Raw genomic sequence first — 11,708 nt, forward strand, 5'->3', positions numbered from 1 at the left:
GTCGATGTGTCTTTCTCTTTCTCTCCCCCTCCTTCCACTCTCTCTAAAAATAAAACAAAATAAAATACAAATCAATGGAAAAATATCCACGGGTGATGATTAACACAAAAATAATCAGGGGATAGTTTTTAAAAGATGAGATTCCTAATATTGTTGGGAATGTTTTTTATAATTTACTAGTCACAGATGCTCACATTTTCATACTGTTATGCTTCATAATTCCTTCATTTGTCGCTAAAACATTTCCTATTACATACAAGAAATCAAAATTCCATAAATAAGATAAATAGGTGATTAATTAAGCCAACTTTTTCCCCTTAGGGGTACCACTATAACTAGGTCTGCCAGATTTAGCAAAAAAAAAAATACTGGATGCCCAGTTAAAATTGAACTTCAAATAAACAGCAGATAATTTTTTAGTGTAAGTTTGTCCCATGTAATGTCTGGGTCATATTCAGACTTAAAAATAATCTATATTGGATCTAGCAAACATTACCATAACTCTCTTATGAGCTTAAAGAACTCCCGAGTCAGGTAAATTCTATGCGTGGCCCTCCTGCACTTGCTGTTTGCTGGTCATCCTACCCCAGCCCAGCATCAGAGCTAAAAAAAAAATACTGGATGCCCAGTTAAAATTGAACTTCAAATAAACAGAAGATAATTTTTTAGTGTAAGTTTGTCCCATGTAATATCTGGGTCATATTTAGACTTAAAAATAATCTATGTTGGATCTAGCAAACATGCCCATAACTCTGCTCTCTTATGAGCTTAAAGAACTCCCGAGTCAGGTAAATTCTATGCGTGGCCCTCCTGCACTTGCTGTTTGCTGGTCATCCTACCCCGGCCCAGCATCAGAGCTATTGTAACACAGGTGCAATTACTTGACGCTCAAGTGCTTCAAGTATGTGTCCTCATTTACCCCCACATTTCGGGGGAGACAGGAAGAGGCACACTATTCTCATCTCACAAAAAAACAAAATGCTCTCATAAAGCAGCAATGCTGATTCTGGAAGCTACAAGGACACCTGTGGCAGAGTTGGGACTCTGTTTCTCACCCACCTCTACTTTTGATTCATTTAATATGAAATCTCTAGCAGCATAATTACAGATTAAAGATCTTTAAAAAAGGGAAGTCAGAGAGAAGGTGCACTACCTGTGTGCTTTGTAATTGTCAGGGGCAGGTAGCTGAAAGTGACTTCCCTAATGAACACTGCTCTCCAGGTGAAAGATTGTCATTTCCCTTCCCTCTCTCGGCTAGGTCGCTGCCTGTTGTGATATTGGCTGGCCCAGCAGTTGCCTGTGATGCTATCTTTGGGCCCTGTAGCTGCATGTCAGGAGATAGAGGTCTTAAGGGAATATGTATTGTTGTTTTTTAGTGAATTTATTGGGGTTACATCCTATATAATAAAAGCCTAATATGCTAAGTGTCTGGTCATCCAGTCTTCTGTTCAACCAATCAAAGTGTAATTAATATGCTAATGGTATGCTAAGGCCACTCAACCGCTCACTATGACGTGCACTGACCACCAGAGGGCAGATACTGTGACCGATGGGTTAGCTTGCTGCTGGGGTCCAGCCGATGGGGACTGAGTGAGATGGGCTAGACATGCCCTGGAGCCCTCCTGTGGTCCCTCACGGCTGGCCAATCTCCCATGTCCCTCCCAGCCCCAACCATGCACCAGTGGGGTCCCTCAGCCTGGCATGTGCCCTCTCCCAATCTGGGACCCCTCAGGGGGTGTTTGGAAAGCCTGTTTCGCCTGATCCCACAGGCCAGGCCAGGGACCCCACTGGTGCACGAATTCACCATACTGATAATCACCATACTGCTGTATGCCATTTTGTTTTGTTTTGTTGAATCCCTTTACCTTTTTCACCCAGCTCTCCTTACCCCTCCCTTCTGACAACTATGAGTCTGTTTCTATTTTGTTTGTTAGTTTATTCTATTCATTAGACTTGACACATAAGCAAAATCACATGGCACCTCTCCCCCCGGCTGGTCCACCCCATCCAGCACAATGCTCTCCAGGTCCATCCATGCTGCCACCAAAGGCAAGGTCTCCCTCTTGTCCACAGCCCAGCCACATTCCATTGTGTGGGTTACAACATGGCTGCTGTATCTCCAACCTCAGGAGAAGACTTTCAATAACTTTTCTAAATGCTCTATCCAGCTTTCACTTACATCTCATCGGCTACCTCTAGCAACAAGGATGGCTGGGAAATGCTCTCAGGGAGGCTCATGGCCACACACACAGCTATAACTAAGGGACGAGGGAAAAGCCCAGTGATATGCAGTGTGTAATCTTACAACAATTCAAGTTAGGGCAAATAATCTGTTCTCTTTTTGCACTTATAATTCAAATAAAAAAATATTTAGAACTAAAAGTTAATTTACATTTGTTAACATTACAATAGGATTTCCTTTAAGATGCAATTATTTTAATGAGATATAAGGTCTTATAAGACTATTCAGAAAATATTTATAGCATTCCCACTGTTTCCATAATGATGTACTCAGTGCCAAGGAGATGAATGAATTCTTTTTACCTTCAAGTGTTTCATCAGTCTAGTAGTTGAGGACAAAAAGACACATGAAAACTCAGGCCGATGCTTTGCTCTCACATGGCTGTTTCTCTCTCTCCCTCTCCCTTCTCTCTCTCAAATCAATTAAAACATTTGTTAAGTGGTAGAACAAGAGTTCCTTTGCCATTTACCACTGCCATCTTTTTTGGGGGGAAAACCTATAAAAACCTGTTATCAAGTTCATAATATTTTCACTTGAATTCTTCCTTTGAGTTTACAGCCCAGTGTTTTAGGAACCAAAGGGGTTTTTGATAGTTGCTGGTTGGTTAATTAAGGATGAATGAGGTTAGAAGCCTGGTTCCCAGATCTCTGGTGTACTGGATCTGACATGAAGTAATGAGAAACATTATTTATTTCTCTTCTCCTATGCTTAGGTACTGTGCTGAGTGCAGTGTATGCACATATATCATTCAGCTTTTCCCACTCAGAAACATGAAATGACTTCTCCAGGTCACTTAGCTAACATGTGGCTCAAACCTGACTTCAGATGTACTGGACTCAATCAGACACTTAACTGCCAAGTCACTGAGTCAGAATCGGGGCCACAGCTCTGCCTAGGGCTTCCCAGAGCCCCTGGTTCTGAGCTCACAGCAGTTAGGTCTACCCTCAGGGACCCCTCCCGCTGACCTCTGTGTGTACACACACATGCTCACACGTGCAAGGCTGAGGGCTTGCCACTAAGGCTTTGATCTAGGAAGGAAAGGATATAGCCCCTGACCTGTCTTGCCCTCCACCCTGCCTTCCTTGAAGCCTCCCTGAACCCTCGCCTCCCAGGGCTCCTCCTCCTCCTGCTCCGCCCTTGCACAATCAGTGGTACCGACCCTTACTCTGCAGGCATCATGACCAGCCTAGAGGGAATTGTGAGTAGGAGTCAATTGGTCCGGATCATCTGGGAGCTGAATATCAAATCTAAAAGCTTGACCTCTATTTTGCATGTGTTAGGAGGTCACTGACAATATTTTTTAATTAGGATAAAAATCAGTGGCTTTCCTTCAAAACACAGAGGTGGACCACTATTGTAAAGGGTAACATTCTAATTGTATTACATTGACCGTACAGTCATCCCACTTTCTACAGAGAACCCAGGAGCATGGCAGTGTCTCCCAAACATTTTCCTGTTCTATCTATAGCAATTTTTAGCACCAGCACTAATGAGGACTTGGCTTTGGTGGAGCAGCGAGCAGTTTTTCATAGCAACACATTGGGTGATAAGAGTAAATTATTTGGGATATACAGTTTTCCTGATGACATTTTAAAATTGTCGTTTAATGAACAGCAGAAATTCCCCACACACCTGCGTTTAACAGATACTAACAGCAATCACTGTCCACAGCTTTGGGGAACAGGTGATGTCTGACTTTAATTTTTAAATGTGTTCATTCAGCAAGTAGTTTTTAAGCATTTACTTTTGATCATAGTTTTGCATCATCCCCGGCCATGTGGGAGGAGGATGCGAAGACACTTAGAGAGTGCAAATCATATCCATCTCTGGAAACAAAATTAAAGCTCCCTTTCTTTTTTATAAATGTAAATAAGGAGAAAAGGAAAATGCTGAAACCTGAGCTAAAACATAACCAGTCTCATACCATGGTTGACAGCATATTCCATTTTTAAAGATTTTTAAGAACAATATTGCATACTTTTCACTGGTGGAAAATAGTACGACACACAGGTATATGTTAATTTTATTGACACTGCCCTAATAAAACGGTAGAAAAACATGCCGTTTCCACCCTCTGGGTATCCACGGTCAGGTAGATTTAGGGGCTCCAGTCATGCTCGACTCATCTTTTCCCTGACATTTAATTATTCACCGAGTCCTGTCAGAATCTCTTGTTTGTCCTTCCCTTTACCTCTGCTATGCCAGGGCCAGCGATGAGCCCTTATCATCCCTCATCTGATTTATGACAGAGCTTCTGGAGAGCTTTCTTCCTCCTGACTTTTGCCTTCCTGGTCCATTCGTTACATGGCGTCAAGGGTTTGTACTTAGAAGAAAAAAAAAAGGAAGAAAAAGTTGTATTCCCACCTTCCCCTCCCTCCTCAAACATCTAGTGTTACCTGTACTTTAGCATGGCATTTGCCAGTGGGGCTGGAGTTCTTGCCAGGCCCGTCTAGGACTGCATTCCAGCTTGTACTCGGGGCTCGAATCTACCTCCACTTCCCAAACCTGCCTCCTGTATTGAGTGTGGAATGCCCTTTCTGCAGCAGCCACGATGGGGCTCAGCCCTGACCTTCAAGCCCAGCCCAGAAGTGACCCGCCCCCGCCCCCTGCACTGGGGCGGAAGTCAGTTCTCCGTTTTAGGCCCTCCAACACTATATTGATTTTTACCTCTAGTAGGCATTCTTAAAAACTTAGCTCTGTATTCCAGTATCTTGTTCTCTCTCTTTCCCCACTTTCTTTTGTAAGATGTGTGGCTGTCTTTTATTGCTCTGGGTGCCCAGTAACTTTGAGCCAACTTTGAAGTGTAGAAACAGTCATACTGATTCTTAGTTCCAGCATATTTGGTTTCTGTTTTCCTTGTCCCCGACTTTCTCTATTCTTCTACTGGATATTGCTTCAAAACCCATCCTGGTAGGAAGAGCTTTGGTAGGGTTTGGGTGATGATGAGGAAATGCATAGACCTGCGTCTGTGAAAGCAGGCACTGTCTTGCTCACCTTGGTTCCAGCATGTCTTCATGGAAAAGGGAATTGAATCAAGGGAGCATTTTCATCTCTCCATATCTTTATAAATATCTGCATAGAGAATTTATCATCAGTTCTGATGAGTAAGAAAATCATCCAAACATTTCCGGTGTGGATATGAGAACATTTGCTTTAATTATTAAAAATAAATAAATCAGCCTTTGAAATGTATATTTTTGTGTTGTTAGAAATGAACCCTCATATTTCATTCTTAAAGAAGGTATTAAGGTTACACAAGTACTAATGACATAGTACGTGTGTATTTATAAGGAATTAATTTGTGTTAAGTTAGCTGTTCTGGGCTGGTATAAATTGGATGCTCCTGACTGGCGATTTGAATTGAGGTAACATTACTTTTACTACGTTTCAGTCCTTACCTCGTGCCCTATGTCCTCTTCTCAGAGCTGCTGTACCAGAACATCCCAAGCACCCATCTCTTACAGAGACTCCTTCTTCTTACCTATTTTTGAAAGAACCAATCATTGGGGATGCATTTTGTGTAAGTCAAGGCTTGAGCTGTTGAAATGGAGGCAGGTTCTGGGAAGAGGGGTTGGTTTTGCTAGAGTTGTAGTGACCTGTACTTTTTTAAAATGATCTGAAATATTTGATGATAAAATTAAACCAAGGAGCAAAAAAGTTCTACTTCTTAGCTCCATCCTTGATGCACTGTATGTTTCTTTGAATGAAAGAAGTCAAGGTAGTCTCTGAATCCCAGGCCAGTTTTGACTCTGGAAATTTTGATGACTGAGTTTTGCATTAGTTTTAGGCTCATTTTCGCTGATTCCGTGAACCAGACTCCCCACTGAACCTCCCTGGTGGCCGGGGCCAGTGTACAGAGCTGGGGGCGGGAGCTTCAGTTCCCTCAGTGGCTTTCCACAGTTACCTAACTTGCCTCTATTTCCTCATTGACACCGTTGGGATAATCGCTTTTCATACCGCATAGGAGTATTGTGAGATTAATTAATGTTTGTGAAGTGTTTTTAGGATCACGATGAAAGGTATTTATTAATTTGTAAGCATGCGGTATTATTATAATTATTACTAGTAATAGGGATGGTTGTTTAATGCAAATTTTCATCTAAGTGGAGTGTCATATTTTCAAAGGACAGTCTCTTTCTTTGTGGCCAGATGTGGATACAATTAACCCTTTACCCTTTATTTTGAAGATACAATTAGCCAGTTGTATGTGCAATTTGACGTGTGTGCAGTTTTGCCAGAACAACTAATTACAGCCTTGGTGAAAGTCCCTTTGAAAACGCTGGCCCTTTGAATCTGGACTGGCCCTATCTCTGTAATAAGCAATTTGTGCTGAACATGTTTGGGGGCCATGGAGGCTCCTGAATATTGAAGAACTGCTTTTGCAGTTACTGGAAGATTTTACTTTTTTGAAGCCATAGTTTTGTATTTTTGCCATCAAGCCTAAAAAAGCCTTTCACATAGTTCTGGTTTCAAAGGTTTTATTGATTTTTCTTAATCTTGACATTCAGCTGAAAGATTTTCCACAGACTGCATTTTGTGAAACAGGTTTTTCTTTTGTAATTTTTTTCTTCTCCCTTGAAAACTCCATTTCCTTTCTGTCTCTGATCCAAACATATCATCTCATGTTCCCCTTAGTCAGTAGTGAGTAAGGAACAGATTAGCACTGATCCTCCCTTCCCAGATATGGCCCCGTGACACCGTTTTACAGGGGACTTTTAATCACCATAATGTAAACTCTATACAGAAGAGTAGGAAGAAAACTGAAGAGGCCGGGAAGATACGGTTATATCCGCTTGTCTCCACTGATATCCTGTTATGAAGTGAAAGGGAAATGTTCATGGCTTTTAATGGTCAAGTTTAAAAACAGCCTGGTTTAAGACATCTCCACTCTTTAACACTCCGGGGCACTGATAATCCCTGAACTTGACTTTGTGTGAGGCACCATCCCTCCACCATGGGTGACTGCGAGATGAGCAAAGCACACTTGTCACCTTCTAGGAGCTTGGAATACGTGTTGAAGATAAGAAAGGGGCTCAGGTCTGCAGGCTGCATTAAGTACTGTGCACACTGGGTGAGGATAACAGGATCAGGGGCAACAGCTGGAGCTTCTTATGAGCCTCACTGGAGATAGGACCAGAAGGATAGGTCAACTTTTGATAGACAAGAGGGAATGTTTCTGTGTGAGTCAAGGCCTGAGCTTCTGAAACGGAGGCAGGTTCTGGGAAGAGTGGTTTTGCTAGAGTTGGAGTGACCTTGAAAAGGAAGTGCCAGGAGATAAGACTGGAAAGGCAGCTTGGAGCCACACTGTGGAGGGCCCTGACACGCAGGTGGAAGAGTGCAACATGAAGCCAGTGATATGACCGGAGCCAGGCTTTAAAATGAAGCCGGCCCAGCATGCCAACCAAGTGCAGTGGGGACAGACCAGAGCTGTTCCTGGCCTGTTAGCATTGGGAGTGAGAGTTCTTATACACATGAGGCATCCTGCGGAGTTAGTATTTTTGATATTGGCACTGTCCTGATATAGAGGTGAAGGACAGGAAGGAGCTGGGTCAAGGTGACTGGGAAGAAAGAGAGATGCACTTTTTACTGAAATAGGGATGTCCAGGGAGGGGGCAGGTGTAAGAGAACTAACTGTTGGGAATTACCATCTCACGGCATGTTCATGTGTCTAGACCAGTGGTTCTCAACCTTCTGGCCCTTTAAATACAGTTCCTCATGTTGTGACCCAACCATAAAATTATTTTTCATTGCTACTTCATAACTGTAATGTTGCTACTGTTATGAATCATAATGTAAATATCTGATATGCAGGATGGTCTTAGGTGACCCCTGTGAAAGGGTCGTTTGATCACCAAAGGGGTCGTGACCCACAGGTTGAGAACCGCTGGTCTAGATAAAGAACACCAGATAGAAGATTGATTCTGTAAGTTCAGTGTAATGTTTCCAATAAGAAGAATGGAAAAGAATTACATCTTCTCTCAACAACATCAACTTACATTGCAGGGACATATGAAACAATATAAAAAGAAAGCTTGAAGGAATTAAATACCTTTCTTGGAGCCTGTTAATCTTTACAGTATGGAAAACTAATTGGAAAGGTATAATATATGCTGACTGTCCAAAACACAGCTCTTAGAAGTATCTTTGTAATTACTTTTTCAAGTTTCTATTTGAAACAGTTGAAATGAAGAAGCCAGAGCAAAACGGTGTTTGCCTATCTCATCACAGGAAAGTCTGTTCTCCATCTCCTTCTGTCAAACATTGGTTTCCAGGGAGATTCTATGGATAATTTATCATGCCATCAGCCTCAAGAATGTAGAGCTCTACCCAAGTGTCCCTAGATGACCTGGTATGATTCTGTCATCTGTAAATTTCCTATCCTCTTTCCAGCCTGTACCATATGTGTCAATAATTTATTGTTGAACAATAAATCCAATGAGTCAGGGTGATTTTACCAATTATTAAACTTTCAGTTGTAAAATGAAAAGTCTGTAATCTGTGTGGTAATGCTTTACGCACATAATTTCAGTTGCGTTTTTCCTCAAGTAATGAAACATTGTGGGAAGACCATACGCTTTGGAATAATACCTAGTTACCTTTCCTGTAAAATGCAAATATTGAAAATATATCCAGTTGCTCATGCTGAATCTTTGGAGTTATGCTGGCTCCTCTTGTCTCTCATACCTACATCCAATTGCTCAGCAAATTCTATACCATCCAGAATCCATCACTTCTTCCCTCTTTCACTGTCATCCAGGTCTAAGCAACCATTTCTCTCGTCCCTGGATTCTGTAGTAGCTTCCTAACTCTCTCCTCCATTGTTGCTGCTCAGCAGTGTCAATGTAACAATGTCCAAACCTGTAGAGAAATTTTATAAAAATGTATTAGAGCCAAACAAAGGGTACACCTGGAAGCAAGATCTCAACAGATTGAGAAAAATGCTTCCTAGAATAGCAGTCTTCAGCATCCTTAATGCATTTGGAATTGAGGAGGGAGTTGTAAGGAAGGCAGAAGAAACAAAGGCAGGGTTTGTATTACAGGACAGTTAACAACAGTATGTGCTCTCCAGAGGTGGTTTTGCTTGAGGGGTCTGAAAAGAAGCATTCCAACGGTGTATTAAACTAGGTGCATAGAAACAATGGACAGGGCTTGCTTAAGGCAGAGATAAACCTTTTACTAAAAAACATATATGTCTGGGGCATGGCTACCCACCATGTGAGGATAGCTTCCATAGAGCCCCCTTTTCATTCACAGTAGTCTATTCTCAACTATGCAAAGGACACAGAAATGTTTTTTCAAACACAAGGCAGATCACTTTCAAGTTCAAGTCAAACCTCAAGGCCCTACTCAGTCTGGTCTCCCCGTAGCCTTGTCTGTCATACTCCCATTTCTGTTCACTGTTCCACCCTCACTACTTCCTGCCCCAGAGCCTTTGCTTTGCTTGTCCTGGCCAGGAACACCCTCCCCTCATCTCCTACAGATGACCATCTTCTCAGGAAAGCCTCTCCTGACTAACTTCATTTAAAAGTGTACTCTCCATCTCTCCTTTCTGCTTATTTTCTTCATAGTGCCTATCACTGTCTACTGCTATACAATGTATTTCACCCAATTTTGCTGAAGGTCCTTCCAAGTGCTTACAGCAATGCTTGCCAATAGTGGAAGTGCTCAGGAAGTATCTGTTAAATGAATGAACATAGCCATACTTTTAGGCAGTGATTATTAAATGCAATTATATATCCGAACAATACCTATTTGCTCAGTAAACATTACCTTCATTCTTTCTCTTTTGTTTCTCAAGGCATAGCATTTAGGCAATGCACATGGCATTCTGAAATCACATTTAACAGTTGTGTGTAGGGATGTTACCATTATTTAACATGTGGCTGTAGAACTGTAATGTGCTGGTGCCTTCTGAAAGCATTCTTCCATTTTTCTGGCCACTCATTCAGGCATAGGAGATCTTCCTGTAATTTGCCTGTTTGAGGTTGTATTACTTAGAAGGTATTAGATAACTCTGACATTCCCAAAAAATGTTAGACCAGACTTAGTAATGTTTTCCAGATACTTAAACTTAACATTTTTTAACATCTAAATTTATATCTATTCCAATTTTTTTATTTCAGTTCCTCAAATTAGTTTTCTAGTAGCTTTTAAGGAAAAAGCTTGTCAGAGGTTTTTTTCCCAATGGAGTCTAGTAAGTACTTTTTAGTAATGATTATTTTCTGACTAAACAATATATGCCTACATAGAAAATACTTCGTTGGGTACAAAGTTATTTTTATGCATATAAAATACATATACATTCAAGAGAGTAAATTATTACAAGTATATTAGTCACTCATCTTCATTGTAATTCTGTAATTTCTGCCTGTATTTCTTTTTTAAAAATATATATTTTATTTATTTTTTACAGAGAGGAAAGGAGAGAGATAGAGAGTTAGAAACTTCGATGAGAGAAACATCGATCAGCTGCCTCCTGCACTCTCCCTACTGGAGATGTGCCCGCAACCAAGGTACATGCCCTTGACTGGAATCGAACTTGGGACCTTTCAGTCCGAGGCCAACGCTCTATCCACTGAGCTAAACCGGTTACGGCTGCCTGTATTTCTATGTTTTTGTTTTGTATATGTTGATCTTGGTATTTGATGTAATAAATTTTGTGACTTTTAAATTTCATTATGGATTTTGTCTTATCAATAACAAAAATATCTTCTCTATATTTTAAAAGTATTTTGCTGTTATTTTTAAATAATATTTTTGTAATCTCTGCTTTCTTGCTTACTTTTATATTTAATCTGTCTTTGAGATTTGTAGTATTCATTTATTTATTCATATTTCACTGATTGATATGACACATATTTATTGAGCTCCGACATTACAAGTATGAATAAGACAATAAACAAATGCAATAATTCTACTAGTGATAAGTACCATGAAGAAAATAAATTAGAATTGTGCACTAGCATAACAGGTAGCATGATAAGATAAAATTCTTATCTTTTAGCTAATGAAGGAGATTATTTGTCCTTCAAACAAGGATTAAAACACATTTAATGAAATCTCTGATCTGTGTGATCTTATATAATTATCTTATGTTTTCAGAGGGTTTGCTACCTTTTAGTAATTTGTATTCTTTCATTCCTATGGATCATAGCTTGTGTGTTTTTTTATTTTTATCCAGTGATATGGAAGATGCTGTTTTAATTCCATAAGTGGTTATTTTTAACATTTTTTATTGTCTAAAGTTTTACATATGTCTCTCTCTTTCTCGATTGACCTCCCCACCACCTCTCCAGTGTCTGTGTCCATTGGTTATGCTAATAGGCATGCATACAAGTCCTTTGGTTGATCTCTAATCCCCCCTTCCCCCTGACTTCCCCTGCCATTTGTCTCTGGATCTGTTTTTGTTCATCAGTTTATGTTGATCATTATATCCCACATATGAGTGAAATCATGTAATATTTAT

The 11,708-nt window shown here is 40.6% G+C and overlaps 1 protein-coding gene and 1 long non-coding RNA gene across 12 annotated transcripts in view; one reads left to right on the forward strand and one right to left on the reverse strand.

Moving 5' to 3' along the window:
- UMAD1 (UBAP1-MVB12-associated (UMA) domain containing 1) overlaps positions 1 to 11,708 on the forward strand; it is a 189,460-nt gene that overhangs the window by 146,334 nt on the left and 31,418 nt on the right. The window lies entirely within an intron of this gene.
- Positions 8,092 to 11,708, reverse strand: part of LOC107181720 — a 23,893-nt gene continuing 20,276 nt past the window's right edge. For both annotated transcript variants that reach the window (XR_001512420.1, XR_001512419.1), the window contains one exon: positions 8,092 to 9,100. This is a non-coding gene — a long non-coding RNA (uncharacterized LOC107181720). The remainder of the gene's footprint in view (positions 9,101 to 11,708) is intronic.

This window comes from Myotis davidii, unplaced genomic scaffold (genome assembly GCF_000327345.1).
Source record: "Myotis davidii unplaced genomic scaffold, ASM32734v1 scaffold187, whole genome shotgun sequence".
Lineage (NCBI taxonomy): Eukaryota > Metazoa > Chordata > Mammalia > Chiroptera > Vespertilionidae > Myotis > Myotis davidii.